At 37.7% G+C, this 19,709-nt stretch overlaps 1 long non-coding RNA gene across 1 annotated transcript; it reads left to right on the top strand.

The window, feature by feature from the left end:
- Positions 1-17,491: 17,491 nt before the first annotated feature.
- LOC125804760 (uncharacterized) lies at positions 17,492-19,153 on the top strand. The gene is made up of 3 exons (XR_007440936.1): positions 17,492-18,057; positions 18,180-18,414; positions 18,843-19,153. It is a non-coding gene; the product is annotated as an uncharacterized LOC125804760 (long non-coding RNA).
- Positions 19,154-19,709: the final 556 nt, after the last annotated feature.

Below are 19,709 nucleotides of genomic sequence, written 5' to 3'. Positions count from 1 at the left end.
TGTTCCAAATCACAAAGGATATAAACGTGTATAACAATGTATAATGTTTAATTGCAATACATACAGCCATGGCTGTACCCCACTCTTCAGCCCCGTAAAAATGTGATTTTATTAGAATATGCTGACGAAAAGTGATCCATCACAATAGTTTGAACCAATCACATTAAAAAATGCACCAATCACGCAACCACACACGTGGCACTGGGAGCGGATAGCTTCCACATCTGCACTAGACTGCACTATCGAGCTTGTAAACAGCATTCACACTTGACTAAAACATACCAAACCATGCCTCACAAGTGATTCCAGGTCTGAGGAAAATAGGCTAGTGTAAAAAAAAAATGCCCTTAGATACTGCAGTCTAATGACAATTTTTTTTGTGCATAGTAGCATTATCTTACACAGATCTATCACTATTTTTATTATTATTTGTTTAAATAATCTTGTACTTCAGAGGTTTAACTCAGTCATGTACAGTAGAACAAAGCATATGTACAGTAAATATATAATATATATATGTACTTTGAGTTGTTTTTTCCCAAACAGCATTTTAGAGGCGATGTTTTAGAGGTGATGTTTTGAAAACTACTAGAGGACTATTGAACTAAACTTTGCATTATTTAACGTGTTTCAGCAACTTAATATTCAGGTATGTTTGATTTCGTATTAAATCATTCATGCCTTGAATGCAGTCCCGTAAGCACAGAGTAAGTGCAGAAGCCAAAAACTTGCAGATGAGTTTCACATGTTGGTTACGCAAACTTGACAAGCACTCTGACCCTCTGCGGGGGCGCTAGAGGGCAAAATCTAAGCTTCTCCTTTGGGTGCGAGCTCGCGTGTCTACTCAAGCTGCCGCCATCACTTGAAGATTACGCTTTTGCCAAATCTGGCAGCGAACAAAACTTTGCTTACGAGGTCAGAAGCTTAGGCTGATTAAATGTGCAGCTGCACCAGAGCAATAATTGATGTAATAACACTTGTTTAATCATTTTTCGATGAGCAGGCACTGGGGTGGGCACAGAAATGTGCTGAAGGCTGGCACGGCTTAGTGTCGCGGGAGAGAAGCACCACTGAGATTCGTTCTAATGGCTCTTATTTTAAATGCCAGTCAGGGGTGTGAGGCAGGGGGGGTCTCGTGTTCCAAACAAACAGAGCGCTGTTTGTTCCCTCCTTTTTCCAGCGCGACCTTCGGAAAAAGCATTTCCGAAGGCTAATTGAATCAGGCCCAAATGCTTTGCATTGCAGAGTTCCATGCTCCCCACTGACATGGCAGCCTTTAGCTGGGGAAGGCCTTGTTAATTGAATTTCTGCACTAGCTGTAGTACCATTCTGCTGTGTTTGCTTGGGGGCAACTAGCCTGACCTCGGAACAATATGCTTTATAAGTAATGTGCTGGGCGTAAGCAGGGTCATGTTCTACCTTGCTTATACATAGGTCAGCCCAGTGACCCGTTCACCTCGTACGTACCACGCTCCAGCAAAAGCTGTCAAAAGACATCTGTTTCACAGCAAACCTGAAGTAGGATCAGCAGGTAGCAGATCGAGCTGACAGCTATGTGTTTGGAAAGCAAATATATCTATGAATTCCCAAAGGTGCTTGGGGCAGCTGAAAGCCTTTCTCAAACTTAGACTATGTTCATTCACATTGTGGGCAAATCAGATCAGATTCCAGATTCAAGGAATCATGGAATCATGGATTCAAGGAAACTTTATTGTCATTCACATCACATGTGGTACATGAGGTAGAACGGAATTGTGATCTCATGGTCCAGTTTAAAAAAATACATAAATACAGGGGTTGAACAATGAAACTGAAACACCTCTCATTTTAGTGTGGAAAGTTTTATGGCTAAATTGGAGCAGCCTGGTGGCCAATCTTCATTAATTGCACATTGCACCACTAAGAGCAGAGTGTGAAGGTTCAATTAGCAGGGTAAGAACACAGTTTTGCTCAAAATATTACAATGCACACAACATTGTAAGTGACATACCAGAGTTCAAAAGAGGACAAATTGTTGGTGCACGTCTTGCTGGCGCATCTGTGACCAAGACAGCAAGTCTTTGTGATGTACCAAGAGCCACGGTATCCAGGGGAATGTCAGCTTACCACCAAGAAGGACTAATTAAATCCAACAGGATTAACTGTGGACGCAAGAGGAAGCTATCTGAAAGGGATGTTCGGGTGCTAACCCAGATTGTGTCCAAAAAAACCATGGCTGCCCAAATCACGGCAGAATTCAAATGTACACCTCAACTCTCCTGTTTCCACCAGAACTGTCCGTCGAGACAATAAATTATTGTGATCTAAAACCAGGTGTTTCAGTTTCATTCTCCAACCCCTGTAGATACAGAGATGACTGTCCACACTGTTATATGTAAGTGATCAGATCAGGTTTACATGTTTGAACATCACAAATGTATTTGCATGGGTTGCTGTAGCATCATGGTTGGCACCAGCAGATTGATAGTCTTTATTGTCTACAATGAAAATATGTTTTCACCATCCATTACATTACATTACATTACATTACATTTGGCAGACGCTTTTGTCCAAAGCGACTTACAATAGTCAAGTACAATGTAAAATAAGTTTAAAGGTAAAACATCTTTGGATAGGGATAAAAGGAGGTCAAAGGGGAATAATAGGATAGAGGAGTGAAGGAGAGGAAGAAGGAAATGAGGTTAGAAGTAGTTAGTGTGTTAGAGGTGTTAAGAGAGTAAGTGCTCTTTGAAGAGCTCTGTCTTCAGGAGTTTCTTAAAGATAGCGAGAGATTCTCCTGATCTCTCCTGACCATCCGTAGAAAAGACTCACGGGCATAAATAAATACAATAAATACACACTACACAAACCTCTCAGCCCACACCCTCCACACCACCTTTAGCAACAAGCCATCACAACCTCACAAATTACCCCTATACACCCTACCCAGATCATATGTACACTTATCACACAATTAAAATGAAGTTTGGTAAAATATAAATAAAAACAGAATATGATGATTTGCTATTTCTTTTTAACCAATATTCAATTGAATAAACTACAGTGACAAGATACTTAATATTCAAACAGATTATATTATTATTATTTATGTTGTTTTTTTGCAAATATTTACTCATTTTGAAGTTGATGCCTGCAACACAAATTTAAAGAAGTTGTAACAGGGTCAACAAAAGACTGGGAAAGTTGAGGAATGCTAAAAAAAACCCACCTGTTTTGAACATTCCACAGGTGAACAGGTTAATTAGAAACAGGTGAGAGTCATAATTGGGTATAAATTAAGAATTACGGTGAGGGGTGAGGTTCACCACTTTGTTAACAACTGTGTAAGAAAATATTCCAACAGTTTAAGAATGTTTCCCAATGAGAAAGGGATTTCATGATCTACATCCCATAATATCTTAAATAGATTCAAAGAAGCTGGAGAAATCTCCGACAAATATTACCACACGGGTTTAGGAACACCATCGTCATTCAACACAGTTCATCAACACAGTTCGTTTACAAGTGTAAGTTAAAACTCTGACATGCAAAGCAGAATAAAGTACGTCTGTTTGAACATTAAATATCTTGTATCTGTAGCGTATTTAGTAAAATATATGTTGAAAACAATTTGCAAATCATCATATTCTGTTTTAATTCATGTTTTACACAATGTCCCAACATCATATTAACCCATACACGCCAGACATAGACAGCGCAAACAGAATCACTCAATCAACCCAGTGTTCTTTCAATTAGAACCACTATTGGTGGGTCTGGATTGCTTTGTGTGACTCCCATATATGCAGTCAACATGGAGCCTGTGGACAAACCTTTCTGGTTTCCAGTTAAAGTACCCATACACACCCTTCATGGGCAGGTTGTGCACTTAAGGCCCTGTCCCACTGCGATTGCGTCTAAATATCCACTAAAGTACGTCCAAATTTCAGTGGACGCAGTTTAGTGGATATTTAGTGGATATTTACACGCAATCTGGACGTAGTTTAGTGGATATTTGGACGGCACCGTCCAAGTGGACGTAGTTTAGACGTTGCCGTCCACTTTAGACGCAAAAGTGGTTTTGGTACCTCCCAAAATTTTCAGAATAGACGGCGACTAATATGGACGTAATTTAGTGGATATTTAGACGCAGTACGGACGTATTTTAGTGGATATTTGGACGGCACGTACAGGTGGACGTCGACGTCCATAAAAATATTTTTTGCCGCCTCCTCCTCCTCCCGGTCTGGTCCAGCACATGGAGGAGTATGTTCTGCTGCTGCACCATCACTGCAAGGAATCTGTGGTCCATGGTTGTGTAGAAGAGAATAGATGTGCTCTCTCTTGTAGCTCAAGAAGAAATGATGATTCACTAGAAAAAACAACCATATATAGTTGGAAGTCGACGTCCAAAAAGTGGAAGTCGACGTCCAAAGAGTGGAAGTCGACGTACAAATTTGGAAGTCGGCGTCCAACTTCAATTTAGACGGAATATGGACGTAATTTGGACGCCCTGCGTCCATTTGGACGCAGTGCGTCTATATTTTGGACACAGCGCGTTCACTCAGTGGACGCAGAGTTTTCTGATAACTTTGGACGTACTTTAGTGGATATTTAGACGCAATCGAAGTGGGACAGGGCTTTTAAGATGTGTTCAGACTGCCAGCCAAATCAGATTTTTGCCATGTATTAGATATATCCAGATTTATATTTTTTTAGTTTGTACATTCGGAAACAACTTGAAATCTGATTTGGGCAAATCTGATTCAAACTGCATTTTGAGATGGTTTAAAATGCATCTTCTTCAGAATATTCTGGATGCTCAAATCAGGTTTCAATATGTATTTTACATCACTCACAATGTGGCAAACAACAACCTCATCAAATCAGGAGTGATGGAAGTGCAGGGGTGTGCAGCGGTGTGCAGTAAGGCCCTTCTAACCCTTCAGAGAAGGGGTGACAATGATGCATGCAAATTATTACATAAGATTTTATCAGGAAATACATATTATAGTTATTGTAAACTATAAGCATCTATTTTATAAATTAACAAAAGAAAACAGCAGTTATTTTCAAAGCATTAGTCTGCATGACCCTTCTGCTGATTTTTTGAAGGTGTAGTAATGAGTATATTAGCAAAGTCGCAGGACAATCTAACCAATCAGATTCATGATTTTCACTCCGGGGACAGGGCCATGGCTGCCTAACCCCTTCTCGGCGCTCTGCTGAAGGGGCTACATGCATTGCTTAGTGTAAAACAGTGCACATGCTGGATTAGTTCAAAAGTTTGCTAACCATCATGGAATTGCAATGGTAAATGAGACAGATATATTGTCATATCATATTAAATAGCCTTTTTAAAGGCTGCCCTTCAATGGGAAACTAATTTACAATAATAGGCTGCCTGACTGGTAAGTTTTTGTGTGTACTTAATGTTTTGGCTGCCCTGGCGGACTGTAGGCATACAAATGAGTGATATTTGTTGGCCGGCTGTACTTGTAGGAAAATTAAGCTTTGATTTTGTTGTTTGTAGTTTATTTTTATTTTTTGGCTGTTAATGTGCATTAAGCTCATATAACTAAGTCAAGAAAGAGAATATGTAGTTCTAATATAAATCTACGTGTAGGTCGGCAGGTGAAGGGGGCGGGGGGGTGTTGCAGAAGGGGTACCCACTATATTAACTTCACGCCACTGACTGACACACTGTAAATCACACACTGGTGCATCAACAACTACCTCCAGTTCAATATCTAGTTCAAAACCAAAGAACTTGTAATTACCAACTCCAGAACACAACAGATACATCCATCTATCTCATTTGCTTCAACAGTGAAATAGTAGAATTTTTTAAGCAATATATCACTGAGATCTATAAATGCAGTTAACAGAGACTTCCAGCTATTCGTAAGCTTAAAGCACTTTCTGTTGCGCCCTGTCACTTGCTTCTATTGTACAAAAGCATAGTCCAGCCCATTCTCCTCTACTGTCTACCTTGCCTTTTTTTATGTTATCTGTTGCCAATAGAAATAAACTTCAACACATCACTCATACTGCATCTAAAACAATAGGTCTCGCCACCCCTAATATATCAAACCTCAATAGTAAAAATCCACCTAAAACAATGTATGGATCATTGCACATGACCCCAGCCCACCCCTTAACTCCTATTCTATTCTGCTTTACATGGCTTATTACTCAACCCACTCATTAGGACTCCCCCTATCACTAGTGAAGACTCAACAAACCAGGATGGTGAAGACTAACACATGCTTCCTCTGATACATGTGAAGTCAGCCACCGCTTCTTTTCGAGCTGCTGCTGATGTAGCACTGCCGAGCAGCCAGCACGCTTGGAGGAAAGCGCAGCGACTCGGTTCCGATACATTAGCTCACAGACGCCCTGCGCTGTGGACATCAACCTAGGAGTGATGTGGGGAGAAAGCGCCATCTACCCACCTGGAGGGAGCAGGGCCAATTGTGCCAAAGGGCCAACTGAACACCGGCAGCTTGATGACAAAGCTGCATGAGCGGGGGTTCGAACCTGCGACCGCCCGCTCATAGTGACAGCGCTTTAGACCGCTGGAACACTCGGCGCCCTATGCTTTGGAGCTTTAAAGAGTTTTGTAAATCTCTGCAATAGTGGTTCTAAACAACACAAATTTGTTGGTTGTTTTCAGCAATCAAAGTCTCTACACATTTGCAGGACTCGCAGGACTCCATGATAGTCTGGCATGACTACCCACCAAGTGTTATTCCTATTTTGACGATAACTGTACAAAAACCTAGTGGTGTGGGCGTTGCAGGTGTTTTACATGACACATTCAAGAGCATCATGCAGACATCGTTGGCTAAGCGCATGCTATCTGTATGTTTTTCTCATGCTGGTAATTATGGATGTTATGCTGTTTACCCTCACGCCCAGCTTTGCTTTTCACATGTAGGGTGTTTGATTCTACTGCGAAACTGAAATACTGCCAAATCCATTCAGCTCCACGAGCAGCCAGCTCTCTGCTGCTCTGCATACACACCATATTTAGCCTAGCTCCAGATGACTGTCTGATTTGTAGAGTTGTTTCATGAGCCAAGAAAGGAAAGAAATCCCACCTCCATCGCCGTGTGCCCGTAGGCGAGGCTTCTAACCCCAATTTACTTGAGAGAGGCGCTGCCGCCTGCTGCCTACCTTGATTAAAGCTAAGGAAAATGACGAAGCAAGTCTAGATTTAGATGGAATGGCATATAGCCTGTACATCCTCTGTGTGAGGGGAAAAAAAAACAAAAAAAAAACAACCTGAACTCTCTGAACCATAACTGGCTCAGATTGCAACAATTTTACTATAATATACAGTGGCGTGAAAATGTATTTGCTCCTTACCAGAGGTGGAAAGTAACGAATTACATTTACTTACGTTACTGTAATTAATTAGATTTTTGCTAAGTGTGGACCACGCCTAAAGAAGTAGAGAAAGAAGAAGGAAAAAGGGGAGGGAACTCAGGGAAATTTGGAGTTCTGAACTGCGTGCTTGAAGAAGCGTGCAGTTATATCCCCCCCCTTTTTATTTAATGAGAAGTGGAAGAGTAGAAAAAGGGGGTTGTTGGGGAGGAGGTGGGTTGCGAACTTTCGTCACGAGAGATAGTTAGTTAGGGGAGGTATTTATAGGACGATTGATTGATACGGGGTGGAGTTAGAACGTAGGGTTCGGGCGTGGTCCTTCTCCCAAACTTTTGTTATTACATAACATCATTTATGAGTAATTTGTCATTTTTAAAGTAGTAGTAAGTTTTTAAAATAGGTTATTTTACTTTTACTCAACTACATTTTGACACAAGTAATCTACTTCGCTACATTGGAAAAGTCCTCGTTACTGAGTAAAAAAAAAGTGCTGGGAAAAAAAATAATAAATAAAAAATACGACGCTCGGATAAAATAGCCTCGTTACTCATATTTCATTACGGCAACATAAAAAAACAAACAGATGAATCCGGAAAGCTTGTGGTTGGATAACAAGTATAAACATATTCCATTCAAACCCTCTATTGGTTTGTATTTGATGCATGACCTGCACGTCATTTTAAACTCCAGAAGTGCTCCAGTGAGAAAGTTGGTAGAAAGACCCCAGTTATGCGTCTCTAGCTGCAGCGAGGGGCTTCGGAATGGTTGGAAGCAAAAATAACTCTTTTTGGATGCGATGCAGCTCAGCAGCACGAGATTTCAGAAATTCACCATCTAATTTGAAAAGGCATATTGAGGTAAACTGAATGTTTCCTACAGTTATATGTTGATAAGATACTGTAGTAACCTAGTGATGCACTAATGGTGAATTTGTAATGTTTGCCATGGTTTGGTACAGAACAAGACATGCTGAGGTTTTCTTGCTAGGTCTAGGCTATGATTCAGGGTTGTAAATTTGTTTGGAGAGTGTGTGTGAGCTTTTAATTTTATGAGTTTAGGTGTAGAGGTGGGTAATCTAGGTTCAAAAAGTAAAAATCCATCCCAGATTTCGCTCCCATTGCCTGGCTGGCTCTGGAGCTAGTTCAACCTAATCCCTGGGATGGATTTTTAATTTCTGGACCTGGATTACCCACTTTTAGCATCGTGTGGGTTTCAAGCTGACTAAGAGAGCTAAGAGAGAAGACAACACTGGCATCAAATCAAACGCTTTTACTTTATCGTTTTAACGCGCCCTGGCCCACCCGCGGGCCAGAAAAATATCATAATTAATATCTGGCTGTGTTTATGAATAATTATAGGCTCAATATACAATATGCCATATATTATAGCTTAGCATCTCTGGTTTTCAGTTGTCTAGCCTATTTAGCTGTATTTTCTTTTAGAAAATAAACATTTACGGCGAAATATGCCTATTTATTAAAATATTACTTATAATTTGCATATTTGCTTTTTACGTATGTCCATATTTGATCCAATGCGGACATGTTATACATCACTCCAACTGTCTAACTCTCAGGATTACGGGACTGCAAACCATTTTATTGTACAGTTCCTGAACAGTGCTTTAGACTGTTTTATACATTTTTACAGCAGCTTGTGTAATTAATCCCCCTGTGTTACTAGAGATAAACAGAAACACACACACAGCCCCACCCAGCGCTTACCACTCCCTGCTGCTTCAAAATCGCTCCAAATAAGTAATTCCATCCGTCCATTCCTCAATAATCCTCATTTTTGTCAAAGCAGTGCTTATAATATCGAATTTAACGCTTTATTTAAAGGTTTGGCTCGGTTTTCGGAACAATCTTCTCTGAAGAAAGACGTGAATCTCTGTCGGCCAATCAGGTGCCGTGTTAGGCAGAGACAGAGCTGAGGGGGGGTCTGTAACCCGACACTGTCACTGAGCAGATATAAAGAATACAGAAACACATTCTTTACTGCAAAATAAGTTATAAAATTAGTAGTTTGAGTTATGAGTTTGAGTTAATTAGTAGTTATGAAGTTTTCAGTCCTTTGGAGAAAGAAAAGAATATCCCAGGAGCAGATCACTATAATATCTAACCAGTGAAGAGAGGAGTTTATCATTTTACATGGTGAGTGTAAACACCTTGTAGCTAAATAAAGAACTGTAAAAACACATATTTTATTTTAAAATAAAAAAATAGAAAATCTGAAAAGCACTGGAAATCTTATTTTTAGCATATTTTGAATATTGAATGTTCAATTGTATATTTTTAAGTGTTTTAATCCAATGCGGACATGTTATACATCATTCCAACCGTCTAACTCTCAGGATTTCGGAAATGCAAACCATTTCACTGTACGCTTCTTGAATTAGAGCCTAAACAGTGCGTTAGACTGTTTTATACCGTTTTACAGCAGCATGTGTGATCCCCTTGGATTACAAGAGGTCAACAAACACACGCAGTCTCACCAGCGCTTACCTCTCCCTGCTGCTTCAAAATCGCTCCAAATAAGTTAATCCATCAACCTATTCGCCAATAATCCTCATTTTTGTCAAAGCAGTGCTTATAATATTGAATTTAACGCTTTATTTAAAAGGTTTGGTTGGGTTTACAACATATTAATGTACATACGCAGAATAAACAGAGTCTTTTCAGAAGAAAGATATGTGAATCGGCCAATCAGGTGCCGCATTAGGCGCAGACAGAGCTGGGGCGGGGTCTTTCCCCCGACACTGTTACTGAGCAGACATAAAGAACACAGAAACACATTCTTTACTGCAAAAAAAGTTATTTAGTCCTTTGGAGAAAGTTTACATGGTGAATGTAAACATTTGGCTAAATAAAGAACTGTAAAAACACTTATATAAACACACATATAAATATTTCATTTTAAAATTATAAATGAGAAAATCTGAAAAGCACCTGTATTTGTTTTTACCATATTTTAAATATTGCATGTTCAATTGTATATTTTTAAGTGTTTTCAGTTAATTTTGTAATATTAATTTATAAAATTAAAATTCTCTGAATAATTTAATATTAGTGTAAAAAGCTTTACAATTTGGGTATGTATTTTGAGGAGGAAATTAGGCTTGGAGCTTAAGAAGTTATTAAAAAAAAAAGGTTTTGTTGACTATTTTTATGTTTTGTTTACTGCATAACTCTGTAAATTCATATGTTATTGATTTGATAGCTTTAATATTAATCTGCAACAAATGTAGAAAAACAATGAGAATTGAATGTGTCCAAACTTTTGACTGGAACTTTATATTATTACTATATGCAATATTTGTAAGTTCATTGTGCAAAGCTACAGTCTACAGCTGGTTGGTAAAGCATGTAGTAAGGACAGGTAGTTTTAATAACATCCCTCAGAATCTCTGAAAACTTTTTTTTTTTAGCAACATTTCAGTTCTTATAGTCATCTAGTCATCAGGGGTAGTGCACTATAGGCCCCTGTAGTGCGGCCTAGGCTTCTGTTTAGGTCATTTTTCCCCTTTCATTACTTTTACTTTAATATTTTAAATAGTTTTAAAAGCAGTAATTTTATACTTTTATTTAAGTAAAAGGTTTGAGTTGATTCTTCAACTTCTACAAAAGTATTTTTAAACCCCAGTATCTATACTTCTACTTGAGTAATGAATGTGAATACTTTTGACACCCTTGCTACTAACGTGTATTAACACCTAACTTAATAGTATATTAAATTCACTGAAAGCTGTATGAAATGGGTCTGTCGGCGCGATGTTAACAGGCGATTGAGGCAAATATAACCTAAATATCTTAGCTAATGATCATGGATTACCTAGTTCCCTTTTAGACATTAAACAACGCTGAACTAAACTGGAGACATATCAAACTGCGTAGGTTAGCTAACAAGTTAGTTAGCTGAGCTGCGCTACTTAACAAGCTTAACCTGCGTCCACAAACTGAGTTTACCTTTCTGAAAATCTTGGTGGTGAGAGAAATGTCTCATAATGTTCACTGTGTTTATGTTCCGCCGATTTTATCACATAGTTTGTGCTGAGTTTTGTTCTCCATGGCAGCGCAGCTAAACTTTCCCCAGCAGTGTTTATTACGGTTAGCGGGAGAGATGCTGTGTGAATCAGCTGTGTAGTCTGGGGTCTGTGTGCGCGGCTCAGGGGAACCGGTGTTCTGTCGAGTTTTGCTACCCATCGATATGTGCTTCTTTACGACACTGCGCATATGCCGACCAAAATTCTTTTTTGCATGATTTCACGTTTTTAATGATAATTCCTTAAGTTTTTATTGGGAACATTAAACAATCTGCTTGAATGTTAAATAAAACATGTAAATAGCAGTAAATAGCAGTATAGCAATGGCAAGTTAAAAAAATAATAAAAAACTGTAAAAATATAAAAATACGGTTTACAGTCACCTATACATAATTTATGACTTGTACTTTTTTACAGCAAATACTTAAAAGTAACTATGTAACTTTTACTCAAAGTACATTTTAAATTGAGTACTTTTTTACTTTTACTCAAGTAGATTTTTAGATGGGTACTTTTACTTTTACTTGAGTAGAATTTTAGCAAAGTAAAGGTACTTTTACTCAATTATACATTTTCTGTACTTTTTCCACCTCTGGTAGGGAGGTGTACAGATGAGTAGGAAGGCATAATTGGCCTTGCTCTCTTCACTCCAAAGGGTGATGTCGATCAGCACAGGGCATCTGTGAGCTGATGTATTAGAACAGAGTTGTTGCGCTTTCCTCAGAGTGCAGTCCTGCATCAGCAGCAGTTCAAAAAGAGGCGATGGCTGATTTCACATGTATCGGAGGAGGCATGTGCTAGTCTTCACCCTCCTGTTTTTGGGGCTTCACTATTAAAAGTGGAGTCCTACTTAGTGAGTTGGTGAGGAGAAAATGGGATAAAAAAATAAATAAATAAAGGTTGTTTCTCATATTGTCTATACATAAAAAGCACTGTTCTCTAATGGAACATGTATGCAAAGAATTTCATATATTAAAGGAAGGACTGCATATACAGTATCAGTAAAAAGTTTGAACACATCTTAAATTTAAAGTTTTTTTTTCATCATTATAAAACTATGGAGAAAAACATATGGAATATGTAAGCAAGTAAGCAAAAAGTGTTAAACAAACCAGAATATGTTTATTTAGCTTGATTTATTTAGAAATTTAGCTTTTTAAAACAAGAAAAAAATGAAATGAAATTATCTTGTAATCTTAAAAAGCAGTAAAACTGTAAAGTAACATTAAGTCCTATTGAGTCTCATTGGAACTAGTTTTTGTTAGCATGTGGAGTACAACATTATGAAATGTGAATGAATTACAGTCTGAAATAAAAAAATAATTAGTGAAGAATTTTAATTTTAAGGTTTTTTTGACCAAATGACGTTTTATGAAAATCATTAAAACAAGATTAATATGCTACTTTTGGCATTTTATGGATCATTTTTATGATATTTCATCAAGCAGTCCTAGAGGCGGTAGATTATGTATATTAATATAAACATAATTATATACTGTAGCATATTTGTGTTAATATAAATACAGTATTGTATACTGTAGGTTATTTTATATTAATATAAATACAGTATTATATAATGAAGGTTATTTATATTAATAAAAATACAGTATTATATACTTTAGATTATTTTATATTGATATAAATACAGTATTATATACTGTAGATTATTTTATATTAATATAAATACAGTATTATATGATGTAGGTTATTTATATTAATATAAATACAGTAATATGAGCTGTAGATTATTTATTGTATAATTTAGGTTATTCATATTAATACAGTATTATATACCGTGGGATATTTATATTCATATATATATATATATATATATATACAGTATTATACATTGTAGATTACTTAGATCTAGATTAATTATTGTATATTAATATAAATTCAGTATTATGGTATGTAGATTATTGTATATTAATATAAATTCAGTATTATGGTCTGTATGTTATGTATATTAATATAAATACAGTATTATGGTCTGTATGTTATGTATATTAATATAAATACAGTATTATGGTCTGTATGTTATGTATATTAATATAAATACAGTATTATGGTCTGTATGTTATGTATATTAATATAAATACAGTATTATGGTCTGTATGTTATGTATATTAATATAAATTAAGTATTATGGTCTGTATGTTATGTATATTAATATAAATACAGTATTATGGTCTGTATGTTATGTATATTAATATAAATACAGTATTATGGTCTGTAGGTTATGTATATTAATATAAATACAGTATTATGGTCTGTAGGTTACGTATATTAATATGAGACTCAGTGCAGTGAGCTTTGTATACATTTAAATCAGCCCAACATTCTAAATGCTTTAGTTTTGGCTTCAGAATTTAAAAGTAAACAGTCACACGTTGACACGACTGATATCGACAGCTCTGCTCTCTGCTCTGCTTTCTGAAGACAGTTTTTCACCAAAACGTGTGATTTTCTGCAAACATCTCGTCCAGAAATGGTAAGTTTATCTTTTGAAATGTGTTTATTTTTAAATTTACCAATATTTTCATTAATTGTAAAGAATTTTTAAAGGCATCTGTAAAAAGTGTGTTTTTCCTCAGTTTTCTGGGATATTTTTATTTAATTTTAGGTACATTTATGTATCTAAAATAACAAAGAATTGATAGGAGACAGTCAGACATGCCCAATTTTTATCAGGCGATCTTAGATTACTTAAATGTGTCTTAATGTGAGTGTTTTTAATTTGTTGAAATTGTAACACAAGTTAGATTATTAATCATTATTAGATCAAAAGATTACCCTAGCTACGTCCAAATAAAACGAAATATTCCAAAAACTGAAATAAACAATGTCTATAATATTTATAGATATTTTATGCCATTATGTATCTTTAATTAACCATTAATACTGATAATGCATTATTATAATGTAGTAGTTTACTGGATTGTGTTTGTCAAATTTTAATTTGGATAAGGTAACCAGTTTAAAGCTATTTTTTCCACCGTAATTAACAGCTTTCTGCAAATGTGTAGTCCAGAAATGGTAAATTTATATATATATATGGTAAATATATCTTTTAATATGTGTTTATTTTTAAATGTCCCAATATTTTCATTAATTGTAAAGGATTTTAAAGGCATCTGTAGAAACATGTTGGTTTCCTACAATCAAAGTTCAGTTTTCTGGGATATTTTTTATTTAAGTTTTATGTACGTTTATATTAAAATACAAACAATTAATAGGAGGCAGTCAGATATGCCCATGTTTTATCAGTAGATCTTAGATTATTTAAATGTGTCTTAATTTGAGGTGAGAATAGTAACAGAAGTTAGATATTTAATAATTATTAGATCGAAAGATTACCCTAGCTACGTCCAACTAAAATGAAATATTTCAAAAAATACAATATCGGATGTCCTGTAATATTCATAGATAATTTATGCCATTATTTGCTGTTTCATTATTATAATGTAGTAGTTTACTGGATTATGTTAGTAAAATTTAAATTTTGAACAGGTAACCAGTAATATCTATCATATTCTACTCATGTGCTTTTTTAAAGAGCACGTGTGTGTGTGTGTGTATATATACTTTATATATATATATATATATATATATATATATATATATATATATATAGAGAGAGAGAGAGAGAGAGAGAGAGAGAGAGAGAGTTTAGTCTAGTTTAGGACTAGAACAGATAAAGAACAGATAAGAATTTAACGCTCCTGTTATGTTCATTTGTCAGGAACAGCAATGGTGTTCCCGGGTCAGTTTGATTCGGTGCATGTTTAATTATCCAAAAGATGTTATAAACCATAAAACTCTTTACAAGCAGTGTAACTATTTCTTTACTAACTCCATTGCTAATTATTCTATCAATATTTACTGCTATGATGTTCCTTACATCTAACAGGTAATGCTTCAATTAGGATAATTCCCTCGTTTTTTGTTAAAAAAATACATGTTCAATTTTTTTTTCACTACTTTACTTTTTAAAGACCAACATATAAAGCACAATAGTTTTACATTAGTTTACATTAGTTTTGCAATTCTTTTTTAGATTTTGTTTTTTTTTAGGGGTGGTTGCAAGTATGTGGGATGAACCATTTTCATGTTATATGTTGATTACACTAATTAAGGCAAGCAGAAGAAGTTTCACACTGAAAAAAAAAATACTTTTGACAGTTTTTCCTAGTTCTTCATGCTTTAAAATGGGCCAATTTGACCCAGAACATAACAGGAGGGTTAAAATAGATTATATATAGATTGGCAGATGGTAGACACCTATTTAGGATTATGATAAATTTATAGGTTGATAAACTGATGTAGATCACATAGTATTTTTCAGTTATTAACATTATTTTAAAGACATCTCATCCAGAAACATCAAATGAATCTTCTGAATTGTGTTTTCACATGTACTAATATTACAGATGTATATTTTAGTTTCAGGATTCTTCAGGTCAGCGCTCCCCTGCCGGTTGCTACGGTCTCAGACGGACGCGTAAACCTTCTGCTAAGCTAAAGGAGTCTATGGATGCAGCGTCTGCAGCTCCTCGCAGACCTCCTAGGCCCAGGGCTGCAGATCCGTCCGTACAGGTGCTGGACCACACCTACAGCTGCCTTTCCAGGACCACCGGAATGTTCCTCATTCTGGAAGAGCTTCAGGAACGTGCAGCCATGCTCCCTCCTCTTCAGACCGACTCCACCTTCAAATCTCCTGCCCTCCCTCCACCTCCTGAGGTCTCAGACTCTCCGCTGTGGGTCCATGGCCTCAGCGTGGAGCAGTTCCAGGGTAGGTATCACTCGGTGGTGGATCCTCTCGTAGGATCTACGTCTGGTAAGTTCTGCCTGCGTTCGGGTCGTGAGCTCAAGCAGCGTCTGTGGAGGGAGTTCCGCTGTCCCGTTCTGACTGAGGAGGTCCAGCCTGACGGACGGGTCAGGGTCACCGAGGCCTTCAGCGCACCCACTCCGGTTCGGTCCGCCCCCGACTTTGACCTGGACACGAGTGGAGAGCCTCTGCCTGGTCAGCAGCCCAGGAAGAAGCGCCGCCGACGCTGAAAACCTATAACATCAGCCTTGACGATAAACTGCTGATTCCACCAGTGATGAGGCTGAAACCCTCCATCATCAGCCTTCATCTTAAACTGGCAGTTACGCCAGATAAACAAATACACAGATAGATAGGTGGTGGATAGACGGGTATATAGGTGGTATAGGTGGTAGATAGACGGGTAGGTAGATGATAAGTGGTAGATAGATGGGTAGGTAGATATAGAGAGATAGACGGGTGGGTAGATAGATGGGTGGGTAGATAGATAGGTGGGAGATAGATGGGTAGGTAGATATATCGGTGGTAAATAGGTAATGTCCAGAAACATATGTAGGTGGTACATAGATGGGTATGTAGATGTATAGGTGGGAGATAGATGGGTAGGTAGACAGTTAGGTGGTAGATGGGTAGGTAGATATATAGGGTAAAGAAAGATGGGTAGGTAGGTAGATATATAGGTGGTAGATAGATGGGTGGGTAGATAGATAGGTGGAAGATAGATGGGTAGGTAGATAGAGAGGTTGGAGATAGATAGATATGGAAGCAGATGGGTAGGTAAATATATAGGTGATAGATAGATAGGGGATAGATGGGTAGTTAGATATATAGGTGGTAGATAAAGAAGTTGGGTAGATATAAAGTTGGTAGATAGATGGGTAGGTAGATAGATAAGTGGTAGATAGATGGGTATATAGGTGGTATAGGTGGTAGATAGATGGGAAGGTAGATGTTAAGTGGTAGATAGATGGATAGGTAGATAGAGAGAGATATAGACAGGTGGGTAAATAGATAGGTGGGAGATAGATGGGTAGGAAGATATATATGTGGTAGATAGATGGGTAGGTAGATAGATACGTGGCAGACAGATATGGAAGCAGATGGGTAGGTAAATATATAGGTGATAGATAGATAGATAGATAGATGGGCAGGTAGATATATAGGTGGTAGATAGATGGGTAGGTAGATAGTTAAGTGGTAGATAGATGGGAATATAGGTGGTATAGGTGGTAGATAGATGGATAGGTAGATAGACGGGTGGGTAAATAGATAGGTGGGAGATAGATGGGTAGGTAGATATAAAGGGTGAAGATAGATGGGTAGGTAGATATATATGTGGGAGATAGATGGGTAGGTAGATATATAGGTGGTAGATAGATGGTAGGTAGATATATAGGTGGTAGATAGATGGGTAGGTAGATATATAGGTGGCAGATAGATGGATAGGTAGATAGAGAGAGATAGACGGGTGGGTAGATAGATAAGTGGGAGATAGATGGGTAGGTAGATATATAGGTTGAAGGTAGATATTAGGTAGATATATAGGTTGTAGATAGATGGGTAGGTAGATAGATAGGTGGGAGATAGATGGGTAGGTATATAGGTGGTAGATAGATGGGTAGGTAGATGTTAAGTGGTAGATAGATGGATAGGTAGACAGATAGGTGGGAGATGGATGGATATGGAAGCAGACGGGTAGGTAAATATATAGGTGATTGATAGATAGATAGGCGATAGATTGGTAGGTAGATATATAGGTGGGAGATAGATGGGTAGGTAGACAGGTAGGTGGGAGATAGATGGGTAGGTAGATATATAGGTGGGAGATAGATGGGTAGGTAGATATATAGGTGGGAGATAGATGGTAGGTAGATAGTTAGGTGGGAGATAGATGGGTAGGTAGATATATAGGTGGGAGATAGATGGTAGGTAGATAGTTAGGTGGGAGATAGATGGTAGGTAGATAGTTAGGTGGTAGATAGATGGGTAGGTAGATATATAGGTGAAAGATATATGGGTAGGAGATAGATAGATAGATAGATAGATAGATAGATAGATAGATAGATAGATAGATAGATAGATAGATAGATAGATAGATAGATAGATAGGTGTACAGATGGGTAGGTAGGTAGATAGATGGGTACACAGATGGGTAGGTAGGTACGTAGGTAGGTAGGTAGATAGATAGAAGGGTGTACAGATGGGTAGGTAAGTAGATAGATGGGTGTATATATGGTTAGGTAGGTAGATGGGTGTACAGATGGGTAGGTAGGTAGATAGATGGGTGTACAGATGGGTAGGTAGGTAGATAGATGGGTGTATATATGGTTAGGTAGGTAGATGGGTGTACAGATGGGGAGGTAGGTAGATAGATAGATGGGTGTACAGATGGTTAGGTAGGTAGATGGGTGTACAGATGGGTAGGTAGGTAGATAGATAGATGGGTGTACAGATGGGTAGGTAGGTAGATAGATAGATGGGTGTACCGATGGGTAGGTAGGTAGATAGATGGTTGTACAGATGGTTAGGTAGGTAGATGGGTGTACAGATGGGTAGGTAGTTAGAAAGATGGGTATACAGATGGGTAGGTAGGTATGTAGGTAGGTAGATAGAAGGGTGTACAGATGGGTAGGTAGGTAGGTAGGTAGATGGGTGTACAGATGGGTAGGTAGGTAGATAGATGGGTGTATAGATGGGCAGGTAGATAGATATATGGTTGTACAGACGGTTAGGTAGGTAGAAGGGTGTACAGATGTGTAGGTAGGTAGGTAGATGGGTGTACAGATGGGTGGGTAGGTAGATAGTTAGGTGTACAGATGAGTAGGTAGGTAGATAGATAGGTAAGTAGGTAGATGGGTGTACACATGGGTAGGTAGATAGATATATAGGTTTACAGATAGGTAGGTAGGTAGATAGATGGGTAGGTAGTTAGATAGATGGGTGTACAGGTGGGTACGTAGGTATATAGATGGGTGTATAGATTGGCAGGTAGATAGATAGATGGTTGTACAGATGTGTAGGTAGATAGATGGGTGTACAGATGTGTAGGTAGATGGGTGTACAGATGGGTAGGTAGATAGTTAGGTGTGCAGATGAGTAGGTAGGTAGATAGATGGGTAGGTAGGTAGGTAGGTATGTAGGTAGATGGGTGTACACATGGGTAGGTAGATAGATATATAGGTTTACAGATGGGTAAGTAGGTAGATAGATGGGAGTACAGATGGGTAGGTAGGTAGTTAGATGGGTGCATAGATGGGTAGGTAGTTAGATAGATGGGTATACAGATGGGTAGGTAGGTAGATAGATGGGTGTACAGATGGGTAGGTAGATGGATAGATGGTTGTACAGATGATTAGGTAGGTAGTTAGATGGGTGCACAGATGGGTAGGTAGGTAGATAGATGGGTGTACAGATGGGTAGGTAGATGGATAGATGGTTGTACAGATGATTAGGTAGGTAGTTAGATGGGTG

Source organism: Astyanax mexicanus, chromosome 10 (genome assembly GCF_023375975.1).
Source record: "Astyanax mexicanus isolate ESR-SI-001 chromosome 10, AstMex3_surface, whole genome shotgun sequence".
NCBI classification, from domain to species: Eukaryota; Metazoa; Chordata; class Actinopteri; order Characiformes; family Acestrorhamphidae; genus Astyanax; species Astyanax mexicanus.
Note: the sequence above shows the minus strand (reverse complement) of the source record. Positions and strands in the feature narration are given on the sequence as shown.